Below are 13,922 nucleotides of genomic sequence, written 5' to 3' on the forward strand. Positions count from 1 at the left end.
AGAATTCAAGGTGTACCCTTGAATTCAAAATCACAATGTCACCAGCATAGCTAACTCACACCATCACACCTTCTCCATGCTTCACGATGGGAAACACACATGCGGAGATCATCCATTCACCTACTTTGCGTCTCACAAAGACACGGCGGTTGGAAGCAAAAATCTAAAATTTGGATTCATCACAGGTCTAATGTCCATTGCTCGTGTTTCTTGGCCCAAGCAAGTCTCTTCTTATTATCGGTGTCCTTCAGTCGTGGTTTCTTTGCAGGAATTTGACAATTTTTTTCCTTTATTTAACTAGGCAAGTCAGTTAAGAACAAATTCTTATTTTCAATGATGGCCTAGGAACAGTGGGTTAACTGCCTGTTCAGGGGCAGAATGACAGATTTGTACCATATCAGCTCGGGGGTTTAAACTTGCAACCTTCCGGTTACTAGTCAAACACTCTAACCACTAGGCTACACTGCCGCCCCATGAAGCTTGATGTTGAGATGTGTCTATTACTTGAGGGCGGCTGAATCAAATCCCCAAACTGACAACTGTCGTTCTGCCCCTGAACGAGGCAGTTAACCCACTGTTCCCTGGTTGGCCGTCATTGTAATTAAGAATTTGTTATTAACTGGCTTGGTTACATTTAAATTAAATAAATAAAAAACTTGATCTCTGTGAAGCATTTATTTGGGTTGCAATTTCTGAGGCTCTTAACTCTAGGGATCTTATCTTCTGCAGCAGAGCCAGTTTCATCATAGCGCTTGACGGTTTTGGTGACTGCACTTGAAGAAACTGTCAACGTTCTTGACATTTTCCGGATTGACTGACCATGTCTTTTAAAGTAATAGCGGACTGTCGTTTCTCTTCACTTTTTTGAGCTGTTCTTGCCATAGTATTGACTTGGTCTTTTACCAAATATGGCTATCTTCTGTATATCACCCCTACCTTGTCACAACACAACTGATTGGCTCAAACGCATTAGGTAGGAAAGAAATTCCACAAATTAACTTTTAACAAGGCACACATGTTTATTGAAATGCATTCCAGGTAACGGCTGAATGCCAAGAGTGTGCAAAGCTGTCATCAAGGCAAAGGGTGGCTACTTTGAAGAATCTCTAACACTTTTTTGATTTCTACATGATTCCATATGTGCTATTTTGTAAGTTTGATGATTTCACTATTATTTTACAATGTAGAAAATAGTTGAAATGAAGAAAAGCCCTGGAATGAGTAGGTGTCCAAACTTTTAACTGGAACAGTAAAATTATATATATATATATATATAATATTCCTTTATTATTTTCCCCTAACCAAGACTGAGACCTATTATTTGTTTTACAATGATATGCAGACGTTACCCAGTGTAACGCTCAGTGAGTGAATGGGTGTGGAGTCAGGCGCAGAGAGCAAAGGATGCGGGAAAAAACATGCTTTAATGTCCAAAAAATTCATAGGAACAAAATAGTATACCCAACACAGGTGTAACTATAAAACAAAATAGTACCCCATTGTGAAATACTAGGACAGCGAGAAAACCCAACAAAACACTAACACCTCTCACAAATACAGAAGAACAAGCCCACACAAACAGAAGCGGGCTAAACAAACTTAAATAACCCCACCCTAACAACCAAACAATGAACAGGTGAAACCAATTAGACAAAACCAAACGAACACAGAACAAAGGATCGGTGGCAGCTAGTAGACCGGCAATGACGACCGCTGAGCGCCACCCGAACAAGAAGGAGAGCCACCTTCGGTAATATTCGTGACACCCAGTACATTAGTTTAGTCCGCTAATTGGAGTAAACTAATGGACAATAACTTCTGCTTCCAGCTTATACATATACCATATACAATTTACGGACACTTTTTTTACAATAGTTTTCTTTTGTTTGTTTTTAATCCCATCCTTCAGCTTTCCTCAACCCCTCCCATCTATCTCTGAAGAACATCCAGTTTTGATTTATATTTTCCATATATTTTTAGCTGTGCTGTTTCACAAAAGTTCTGAACCTATATAGCTTTTACGGACACACAGTGGCGACCTGTCATTCAGGGCAGGAGGGGCATGATCCGCACACTTGTTTACAGCTTACCTGTTTTGCATAATATTTTGCCATTAACATTTGTCACATATTAGTTTGCAAACAATGTAAACAATATTTTTTACTTTCTTGAGTAAGGCAGCTCCAAAATGCAGGTGTTTCAGCCTAGCTGAGTGCTTTCTGTGGTAGTGGGGCAGCCAGTGGAAAATACAGAGCGTAGGTGTTGGTAATATTCTCCAGTTGTGCCGTGATTAGCTCAGTGTCCTTCACTCATGGGGACAGTATGTCACCGCCAAGTCTGACATGGATGATTGACTGGCCCGGAGGGTTTCCAAAACCTCCTAATGGAGAGTGGGCACCCCTGTATGTCGAGCCATGCAACATAATATATATTTTTTGTATTCTTTTTAACATAAATGTAACCTTTATTTAACTAGGAAAGTCTATTAAGAACAAATTCTTATTTGCGATGGACGGCCTACCACGGCCAAACCCTAACCCAGACGACGCTGGGCCAATTGTGGACCGCCCTATGGGACTCACAATCACGGCCGGTTGTGAAACAGCCTGGAATCGAACCAAGGTCGGTAGTGAAACCTCTAGCACTGAGATGCAGTGCCTTAAACCACTGCACCGAATTATCAGCATTGAAAGGACAGCATTCTCCATGTCTCTCTTTCCCTCTCATCTCCTCTCTCTTCTCTCTAATTCTTCTTCTCCTTCAGCCTTTGTAAGAGTCAGTAGCTTAGTGAAATGATTGTGTAACATAATATGTGTAATTTGTTTTATGGCTTATGGCCTGTAGTAGGTCAAACTTTATGCTGTGTGTGTGTGTGTGTGTGCGCGCGTGTTTGTGTCTAAAGTGTATGTGTGAGTCGACTAATCCATGCCTAAAGATTCCACTTAAGTTAATTGAAATACCATATCTGAACTGAAGGTGATTAATCAAATTATAATTCTGAAACCACAGCGATATGGATTTGATTCCACTCCATAATGTTTAATTAAGTGTGAGATTCCGGTACGGCCCAATTGTGAATTCAATTTTGATTGATCTCCCCCATAGTCAATACATACTGTAGCGACACACAATAAGTTTAGCAAGTTAATCCCTGCCTGTTACTCCCTCCCTGCAAGTTTTGCCCTCCCTGTTTACAAGATCACACTCACACTTCATTTAACAGACTATGCACTGACTCAAAAACGCAACTCATGAGATTTATTTTTGTCAACATAGGGTACAAATTTACCCATAATTGTAATCCGCCTTTTATTTTTACAAATTATTTCACCTATTTCATTTAACCAGGTAGGCTAGTTGAGAACAAGTTCTCATTAACAACTGTGACCTGGCCAAGAATAAAGCGAAGCAGTTCAACACATACAACAACAGAGTTACACATGGAATAAACAAGCATACAGTCAATAATACAGTAGAAAAATGTCTATATACAGTGTGTGCAAATGAGGTAAGATAAGGGAGGTAGGCAATACATAGGCCATGGTGATGAAGTAATTACAATATACCAATTAAAAACTGGAGTGATTGATGTGCAAGTAGAGACACTGGGTGCAAAAGAGCTAAATAAATAAATAAATAAATAAATACAGTATGGGGATGAGGTAGTTGGATGGGCTATATTACAGATGGGCTATGTACAGGTGCAGTGATCTGTGAGCTGCTCTGACAGCTGGTGCTTATAGCTAGTGAGGCAGATATGAGTTTCCAGCTTCAGTGATTTTTGCAGTTCGTTCCAGTCATTGGCAGCAGAGACTGGAAGGAAAGGCGGCCAAAGGAGGAATTGGCTTTGGGGGGGACTAGTGAGATATACCTGCTGGAGCGCGTGCTACGGGTGGGTGCTGCTATGGTGACCAGTGAGCTGAGATAAGGCGGGGCTTTATCTAGCAAAGACTTGTAGATGACCTGGAGCCAGTGGGTTTGTCGACGAGTATGAAGCGAGGGCCAGCCAACGAGAGCGTACAGGTCGCAATGGTGGGTAGTATATGGGGCTTTGGTGACACTGTGATAGACTGCATCCAATTTGTTGAGTAGAGTGTTGGAGGCTATTTTGTAAATGACATCGCCGAAGTCGAGGATTGGTAGGATGGTCAGTTTTGCAAGGGTATGTTTGGCACCATGAGTGAAGGATGCTTACTTGCGAAATAGGAAGCCGATTCTAGATTTAATTTTGGATTGGAGATGCTTAATGTGAGTCTGGAAGGAGAGTTTACAGTCTAACCAGACAGACACCTAGGTATTTGTAGTTGTCCACATACTCTAAGTCAGAACCGTCCAGAGTAGTGATGCTGGACGGGCGGGCTGGTGCGGGCAGTGATCAGGTTTGAAGAGCATGCATTTAGTTTAACTTGCATTTAAGAGCAGTTGGAGGCAACGGAAGGAGACTTGTATGGCATTGAAGCTCGTCTGGAGGTTAGTTAACACAGTGTCCAAAGAAGGGCCGGAATTATACAGAATGGTGTCGTCTGCATAGAGGTGGATTAGAGAATCACCAGCAGCAAGAGCGACATCATTGATGTATACAGAGAAGAGAGTTGGCCTGAGAATTGAACCCTGTGGCACCCCCATAGAGACTGCCAGAGGTCGAGACAACAGGCCCTCCGATTTGACACAGTGAATTCTATGAGAGAAGTAGTTGGGTAACCAGGTGAGGCAGTCCTTTGAGAAACCAAAGCTGTTTAGTCTGCCGATAAGAATGTGGTGATTGACAGAGTCGAAAGCCTGTCTCTTATCGATGCCGGTTATGATATCATTTAGGACCTTGAGCTTGGCGGAGGTGCACCCATGACCAGTTCGGAAACCAGATTGCATTACGGAGATGGTACGGTGGGATCCAGATGAAAATGGTGCTGGAGTTTCTACCCCCAAGCCATAAGACTCCTGAAAAGCTTATCAAATGGCTACCCGGACTATTTGCATTGTCCCCCCACCCCCACACCCATTTTTACGCTGCTGCTACTACTCTCTTTTTATTATCCATGCATAGTCATTTTACCACTACCTACATGTACATATTACCTCAGTTACCTCGACTAACCTGTGCCCCCGCACATTGACTCTGTACCGGTACTCCCTGTATATAGCCTCGCTACTGTTATTTTATTGTTGATCCTTAATTATTTTTTTCCATTTTCATATAATTGTTCTTTTAATTTTTAATTTTATTTATTCATTTTATAATTCAGTTTATTTTGGTAAATACTTTCTTAACACTTGTAAGTAAGGTCTACCTACACTTGTTGTATTTGGCGCATGTGACAAAAACAATTTGATTTGATATCCAGAGAAAGAGCGTAATGAAATTGTTGCTAGCAGAGCTGGTTAGGCTGTTTTCATGTTATCCAGAGGTAAACAAATCATCGTCCCGAGCGTCAAGTGTGTGCTCTGAGTGCAAAATGAGATGGGTGGGGCTAAATCTTAAGAGGGTGTGAATGATGTTGAATGAGTGTAGACAAAGAGGAGCTCTTCACTAGATACCAAAACATTCCAAGGCAGTTCTCAAAAGTGAGTTTACAAGTTGATCAACTTTCAAAGCAGAATTACTTTCCCATTTTTCCTCAAATGCAGTGAATGCCATACCATTTTGTAGCTCAGTCTCTACTTTTATTCAATGTAATAAACACCATTTCACATTTTGCAACATAAGACCGAATTCAGGTGGTGAGTCACACATCATCATTCTGAATAGTCGGAACCTTATGCATCTGTAAAAACCCAGCCTTACTCATGGCTAACTAAATAATTACACAGGATAGTCACACACACACGGTATGGATTATTGACTAGAAACGTAGTATGATGGAAACAGGTCCCTAGCGGACTGACACAATATGATGGTTTGTTACAACAAAGATGGAGAGGGGGGAGAGAGAAAAAGGACACTTATCGTGGATGCATTTTGGAACTATTCTCACATTAATCATGTACTTTGCATATGAACTGCCACACGTTTGGAATAAGAAATAATGAATATATTTATGTGTGAGTGACATTGTTCATCGTTTATCAGAACCAGGCCTTTTTAATTCTTGACTCTACCCATCCCGTTGGCGGGATCATTTTCGTCAGCAACCGCTGAATAGCATAGCGCAACAGTCAAATAATAATACAAAAAAATATTCATATTCATGAAATCACAAGTGCAATATTGTAAAACACAGTTTAGCCTTTTGTTAATCCACCTGTCGTCTCAGATTTTGAAATTATGCTTTACAGCAATAGCAATCCAAGCGTTTGTGTAAATGTATCAACAGCATAACATTATGTACACTAAGCATTAAGTAGCTAGGTCACAAATCAGAAAAGCAATCAAATTAATCGTTTACCTTTGATCTTCAGATGATTTCACTCACGAGACTCCCAGTTACACAGCAAATGTTCCTTTTGTTCCATAAAGATTATTTTTATACCCAAAATAGATCCGTTTGTTAGTTGCGTTATGTTCAGAAATCCCCAGGAAAGAGCAGTCACGACAACGCAGACGTATATTCCAAATAATATCCATAATGTCCACAGAAACATGTCAAACGTTTTTTATAATCAATCCTCAGGTTGTTCTTAAAATACATATTCGATAATATATCAAACGGGTGTGTAGGTTTTTCAAAAACACCGGGAGCAACAATGGCCGCTTTACTCTGTAGCGCAAAACTCACTCTGAGAGCCCCCACCTATCCACTTACGCAATGTGATCTTTCACGCTCATTTTTCAAAATAGAAGCCTGAAACTATGTCTAAAGACTGTTGACATCTTAGGGAAGCCATAGAAAAATGAATCTGGTTGATATCCCTTTAAATGGAGGATAGGCATGCATAGGAACAGAGGTTTCAAAATAAGAGGCACTTCCTGATTGGAGTGTCCTCAGGTTTTCGCCTGCAGGTTCGCCTGCAGGTTCGCCTGCAGGTTCGCCTGCAGTTCGCCTGCAGTTCGCCAGGTTCGCCTGCAGGTTTTCGCCTTTTTACAGTTTTGGAAACTTTAGAGTGTTTTCTATCCTAATATGACAAATTATATGCATATTCTAGTTTCTGGAGCTGAGAAATAGGCCGTTTCAAATGGGTACTTTTTTTTAGCAAAAACAAAAATACTGCCCCCTACACACAAGATTAAGAAGGATTTGTGTTGGCCTTTCAGCGGCACACTTGTAAGACACTGATTGTCTGAAAGGGTCCGGACCATCTCTTGTACTGTTGTTCACTCTGGAAGATAGCCAGCTGTGTCGACGGTTCCCATTGGTGATGATGGTAGGAGAATACAAGGATTTGAGACTCGTAGTAGGATGGTCCCAGTTAGATTGACTTTTCTCGATATCTGACTTAGGACAGCTAATCAGCCGTTCCAGTGATTGTCTGGGAGATTAGATTTTTGCCTACACCTCGTGTTGATCTTCATGGTTCAGGATTCAGACCACTTTACACACACAGCTGCAACCTGGCAATGTTCTGGTCTCATATGTTAATTCTTAACCAGTCCTTTTATGCACTCTGGTTGAAAAGGATGGTTCCATCAGGCTGACACACTCTCTGACCTCATTCGGGGCATGGCGTCTTACTGTGCAAAGGTATATGATGCAAGTTCTCTTGACTCCTAAAATCACATTTATATCATAACAAAAATAATTGCATAATTTTTAATATTATATGCACAATGTATTGGATGGAAACTTGACAAAGGGGATATACTTTCCAAGTTACAGTATTTCGTCCATACGATTTTTATTACATCACAAAATAAAAACCAATGTGACATTAGTTTTATATAGTTCCCCACTAACCATTCCCCACATTCGTATGTTATAATTATTGTTCCGGTATTCACTTTTGTGTTAAAGCCTGTTAACAAAGTAATTCATTTTGTTAATACTGGAGGGGAGAAAGTTCACAACAGGGTGTTAACTGTCGACCATCCAGCCATTTGATTAGCTATTTAACAGTCTTATTTAGCAGTCTAATGGCATGGGGGTAGAAGCTGTTCAGGGTCCTGTTGGTTCCAGACTTGGTGCACTGGTACCACTTGCTATGCGGTAGTAGAAGGAACGTTCTTTGGCTTGGGTGGCTGGAGTCTGACAATATTTTGGGCCTTCTTCTGACCGCCTGGTATAGAGGTCCTGGATGGCAAGGAGCTCGGCCCGATTGATGTACTGGGCCGTACTCACCACCCTCTGTAGTGCCTTGTAGTCGAGTGCCTTGCAGTTGATGTACCAAGCGAAGATGAAGCCAGTCAAGAGGCTCTCAATGGTGCAGCTGTAGAATATTTTGATTATCTGAGAGCCCATGACAAATCTTTTCAGCCTTCCTGTGGGGGAAGATGCACTGTCGTGCCCTCTTCACAACTGTGTGGGTGTGTGTGGACTATGTTAATTCCTTGATGTGGACACTGAACTTGGAGCTCGAGTACAGCTCCTATTCCTGTAGTCCACGGGCAGCTCCTTTGTCTTGCTGACATTGAAGGACAGGTTGTTGTCCTGGCACCACACAGCCTGGTCTCTGACCTTATCCCTATAGGCTGCCTCATCGTCATGGGTGATAAGCAAACCATTGTGTCGTCAGCAAACTTGATGATGGTGTTGGAGTTGTGCACGACCATGTAGTCGTGGGTGAACAGGGAGTGCAGGAGGGGACTAAGCACATACCCCTGAGGGGCGCCCGTGTTGATGGTCAGCGTGGCAGATGTGTTGTTGCCAACCCTCACCGCCTGAGGGCAGCCCTTCAGGAAGTCAAGGATACAGTTGCAGAGGGAGGTGTTCAGTCCCAGGGCTGGTGTGGAGTGTGAGAGGAAAAATTGCAAGATTATATTATAATACTTTTATTGCATCAAATGGTTGTTTTATTCGACAGAATAGAATATTCTTAACTATTATGTGTATTCTACTGAGGATTGGTCTCTGGGAGATAACACTGACAGGAGATTTACGATGTCTTTTGGGTGATAAAACCTAAAAAGCATTCCAGAGCATGATATACCGTACCAGGGAGAGATGGTTCCAGTTTGGAGTCGGCGGGACAGACACTGGTCTAAACAATGAAAACTGTTGACACTGCAGATACTGTCAGCTACGTATTATAGGTATCTTACATACACATCCTAACCTTGTGACCCATTCCATATGTCTGTTGTTCGTCATGTAGGTTGAAAGGGGTGTATCTTGGCTATAAAATACCTTTTGTAATTTTTATCGCCGCTCTCAACGGATCATCAGAGACGGGGATTCGACGACCAGCCATCGCTATTGCCAAGGTCTCACTATTAAATATTTAGTTTAAGTATAACTCTGACTTGTGTGATAAGTTTGTCTCTCCTCATTTGATAGTAAAGAAATTAACCATCACAGGAGCCAAGCCTGCCCAGGAAGTGGAGGACATGTAGGGATGGTGCCTGTCTCTATAATGGCGGGATTAGGTGGGATTAGCAGAGAATAGGGAGAGTCAGGTGGGCTAGCATAACAGGTGGGAATTTTTGCAAACAGGGTTGTGTCTGTGTGTGTGTGTGTGTGTGTGTGTGTTTCTGCAAAATAAGATAGAGAGTGTAGTGTAGACATAGAGAGGTGGAGTGATGACGACAAAGTTGTTTCCTAATAATTATGTGTAATTTAAAGGAAACGATCATTAGTCCTCGTTAAGAATGACTGGGCATCACTCGACTTTCGGGAGTCACTTTGTCCGAGACGCCTTTAGAATGTTCATAACATTGGTGTGACGCAACCAAGTGATGGAGGTGCAACCATTAATTGCTTTTGCTTCTCAGAGACTTGCTTCTTAGAATGTCCCTACTAACGTTCTGGGAATGTGGAGGTAATCCAACATTGTTTGCTGGGATGATTCACGGTCTTATGAAATGTTATTTTATAAAACATGTTTGAAAGGGATAATTCTGAATTTTGGCAATGAAGCCCTTTATCTACTTCCCAGGAGTCCTGAAGTATCTCTTTAATTATATTTCTGTTCATGTAGCCTGTTTTCACTTAAGATATGTCTTTAGCTTTTTCCTTCTGATAGGTTGGTCTCAGGTTCATCATAAAAAAAAACAGAGACTGACTGATTTGATTCGAAAAGAGGTCACTCAATCAGCACAAATCCGAACCCTTTAAAGGTCATGTAATCAATCGTATGTACTTCTCTGCTAAATAAAAATGACAAATCTATCTCCTGCAATACCACAATGTAAACCATATTCCGAATAATACACCTTTTACTTCTCCCCTAATGAAATATCGTAATCGCAAAAAAAACCTCATACTGTATATTTCTGTGCGTTTGTTCCAGTCTAATAGCCTAAGTAACCAGTGTATTTGCTTTCGATTGATGTACCTAAAAGTGCCCTCTAACATTTCTTTCCACAGGTTAGTGTTTGGTCACATAATATAAAAGAGCCACAATTCTCTCTGATCTCTCATGCTGTCACTTCCTTCCACTGCTGTCACCATGGAGCAGGGTTAGCTCATTAGAGGCATGGGCTGCGTCTGAAATGGCACCTTTTTCCAATATAGGGCTCTTGTCAAAAATAGTGCACGAAAGAAAGAAACAAAGAAAGAAAGAAATGTCTCACACTGTAGTTACTCTGCTCCATGGCAATATAGTGCGGCCAAGTACTAACAGCAGTCAGAAGACATGTTCGATATCACAAGTCACTTTGAACAATAGTATTTGAGGGCAAAACAACAGGAGTGTTACAATTGTTACAGGCAGCAAACTCTCTCTTTCTATTCAGGCGCACACCAGTGACTCATCACACTCCACACCCAGCTTCACCCACTAACATCTTCTTCTTATCAATAGTAAGTAGTGTAAATTAGCTCACAGCACCGACCTACTCCCTGGAGACGCCACGTGTCGCTGTGTTCCATATGTAAACATCTGAAGGCTGTTTATTTACATGTTTAGCCAATATCTCTGGAGAGTCTATGGAAGGGTAAACACTGCAATGTGTTGTTATTGTAAAGGTTTGGATGTAAGAAGAGTGGGAGTTGGTGCTTAGGGAATGCTCGTGTTGTGAGTTGCCTGTGTTGTGATGGGGGAGGAAGGATGAGTTGACGACCGTTTTTTTGTTGATTTCGAGAGGTGTTTGTTGTTTTTTTGGGGAAATTGTGTTTTTGCAGAAGCTAAGGAAGTTGACAATGAAAATATCTTATTTGCGTTACAAAGTGAGGATTAAAGTAGGAGTGAAAAAAGGTTGTCTACTTTGGTGTATGGGTTCGAGTAGAGGGGTGTTTAGGATTAAGAGGAATATTGAATTGTTCATGTATAATTCCTGGTTCAGTTGAGGTGTTGAGTGTATTGGTGAACTTTACCCCCCGTGAAAAATACTAAACAACCTTAGTAAGACACCCAACAACCTTACCAAAATATTGTAGCCTTTTGTTATAATGGTTTTTGAATCACAGCTATGCTAGCTATTGCTAAATTTTACCCATTGAAGAATAGTAAACAACCTTAGTACAACACCCAGCAACCTCACCAAAAGATTTTAGCCTTTTGGTATAATAGTTTTGTAATGACAGCTACAGTGCATTCCGAAAGTATTCAGACCCCTTGACTTTCTCCACTTTTTGTAACATTACAGCCTTATTCTAAAATGGCAGCGTCATGCTGTGGGGATGTTTTTCAATGGCAGAGACTGGGGGACATGTCAGGATTGAGGAAAAGATTAATGGAGCAAAGTACAGAGATATGCTTTTTTTATATTTCTGTTATTTCACCTTTATTTAACCAGGTAGGCCAGTTGAGAACAAGTTCTCATTTACAACTGCGACCTGGCCAAGACAAAGCAAAGCAGGTTGAACAGACTAGTAATAAGTGTTGCGGCAATGGCGGCAGATTGTCTAGCCCAGCTGATTTGTAGGGATGCAGATTTTGCAGCTCTTTCAGGACCTTAGCTGTCTGGATTTGGTTGAAGGAAAAGCGGAGGGGGGGGGCTTGTGCCAGTTGCTGCGGGGGTTGCAGAGCTGTACTGGCGTGGCCAGCCGTAGAGAAATGCTTATTGAAATTCTCGATTACCGTGGATTTATCGGTGGTGACAGTGTTTCCTAGCCTCAGTGCAGTGGGCAGCTGGGAGGAGGTGCTCTTATTCTCCATGGACTTTAGTGTGCCAAATCCTTGATGAAAACCTGCTCCAGAGCACTCAGGACCTCAGACTGGGGCGAAGATTCACCTTCCAACTGGACAACGACCCTAAGCACATAGCCAAGACAAGCCAGGAGTGGCTTCGGGACCAGTCTCTGAATGTCCTTGAGTGGCCCAGCCAGAGCCCAGACTTGAACCAGATCGAACATCTCTGGAGAGACCTGAAAATATCTGTGCAACGACGCTCCCCATCCAACCTGACAGAGCGTGAGAGGATCTGTAGGGAAGAATGGGTGAAACTCTCCAAATACAGGTGTGCCAAGCTTTTAGCGTCATACCCAGGAAGACTTGAAACTGTAATAACTGCCAAAAGGTGCTTCAACAAAGTACTGAGTAAAGGGTCTGAATATTTATGTACACGTGATATTTAATTTTTTTATTTGTAATTTTTTTTGCAAATTCTTTTTTTCTAACAGTTTTTGCTTTGTCATTATGGGATATTGTGTTTAGATTGATGAGAAAAAACAAAACAATTTAATCCATTTAGAATAAGGCTGTAACGTAACAAAATGTGGGAGAAGTCAAGAGGTCTGAATACTTTCCGAATGCACGGTAGACAGGTGTGTGCCTTTCGAAATCATGTTCAATCAATTTAATTTACCACAGGTGGACTCCAATCAAGTTGTATAAACATCTCAAGTATGATCAATGGAAACAAGATGCACCTGAGCTCAATATCAAGTCTCAAAGCAAAGGGTCTGACTACTTATGTAAATTAGGTATTTCTGTTTTTGTTTTGAATACATTTGCAAAAATTTCCAAAAAACCTGCTTTCACTTTGTCTTTATAGGGTATGGTGTGTAGATTGATGAGGAAAAAAAAATATGTAATACATTTTACAGTAAGGCTGTAGCAAAATGTTGAAAAATGGAAGGGGCTAGTCATATTAGAAGGGCTGGGAAATGAGCAAGTGTTGGACGGGCAAGGAGGCGTGGCTGAGTCAAATAGGAATCCTGACTTAATGAAGTGTTAATTAAAGAGCTCAGCCATATGCTCCTTGTCAGTAACAACCACATCATCAACATTAAGGGACATGGGCAACTGTGAGGAGGAGGGTTTATTCTCCAGGTGTTTCACTGTTTTTCAGAACATCTTGGCTTTAGACCCACAGAGAGAGAACTGCTTCTTAAAGTAACTAACTTTGGCCTTCCGGATAACCTGTGTGTACCTATTTCTTATTTGCTTGAACCTGAGTACAGTGTGAACAACACATGCAGAGATCATCCGTTCACCTACTCTGCGTCTCACAAAGACAAGGCGGTTGGAACCAAAAATGTCTAATTTAGACTCAGACCAAAGGACAGATGTCATCCCAGAGTCGCCTCTTCACTGTTGACGTTGAGACTGGTGTTTTGCGGGTACTATTTCATGAAGCTGCCAGTTGAGGACTTGTGAGGTGTCTGTTTCTCAAACGAGACACTCTACTGTACTTGTCCTATTGCTCAGTTGTGCACCAGGGCCTCCCACTCCTCTTTCTAGTTTGGTTAGGGCCAGTGTGCGCTGTTCTGTGAAGGGAGTAGTACACAGTGTGGCAGGAGATCTTCGGTTTCTTGGCAATTTCTCTCATGGAAAAGCCTTCATTTCTCAGAACGTGAATAGACTGATGAGTTTCAGAAGAAAGTTATTTGTTTCTTGCCATTTTGAGCCTGTAATTGAACCCACAAATGCTGATGCTCCAGGTACTCAACTAGTCTAAAGAAGGCCCGATTTATTGCTTCTTAGCACAGTTTTCAGCTGTGCTAACATAA

At 41.6% G+C, this 13,922-nt stretch overlaps 1 protein-coding gene and 1 long non-coding RNA gene across 3 annotated transcripts in view; one reads left to right on the forward strand and one right to left on the reverse strand.

Moving 5' to 3' along the window:
- LOC149984588 (uncharacterized) overlaps positions 1-13,922 on the reverse strand; it is a 238,972-nt gene that overhangs the window by 184,237 nt on the left and 40,813 nt on the right. The gene's annotated exons all lie outside the window — the stretch shown is intronic.
- LOC110519971 (tomoregulin-2-like) overlaps positions 1-13,922 on the forward strand; it is a 182,662-nt gene that overhangs the window by 105,515 nt on the left and 63,225 nt on the right. The gene's annotated exons all lie outside the window — the stretch shown is intronic.

The sequence above is a fragment of the Oncorhynchus mykiss genome, chromosome 3 (assembly GCF_057628025.1).
Source record: "Oncorhynchus mykiss isolate SJ-2025 chromosome 3, ASM5762802v1, whole genome shotgun sequence".
NCBI lineage: Eukaryota > Metazoa > Chordata > Actinopteri > Salmoniformes > Salmonidae > Oncorhynchus > Oncorhynchus mykiss.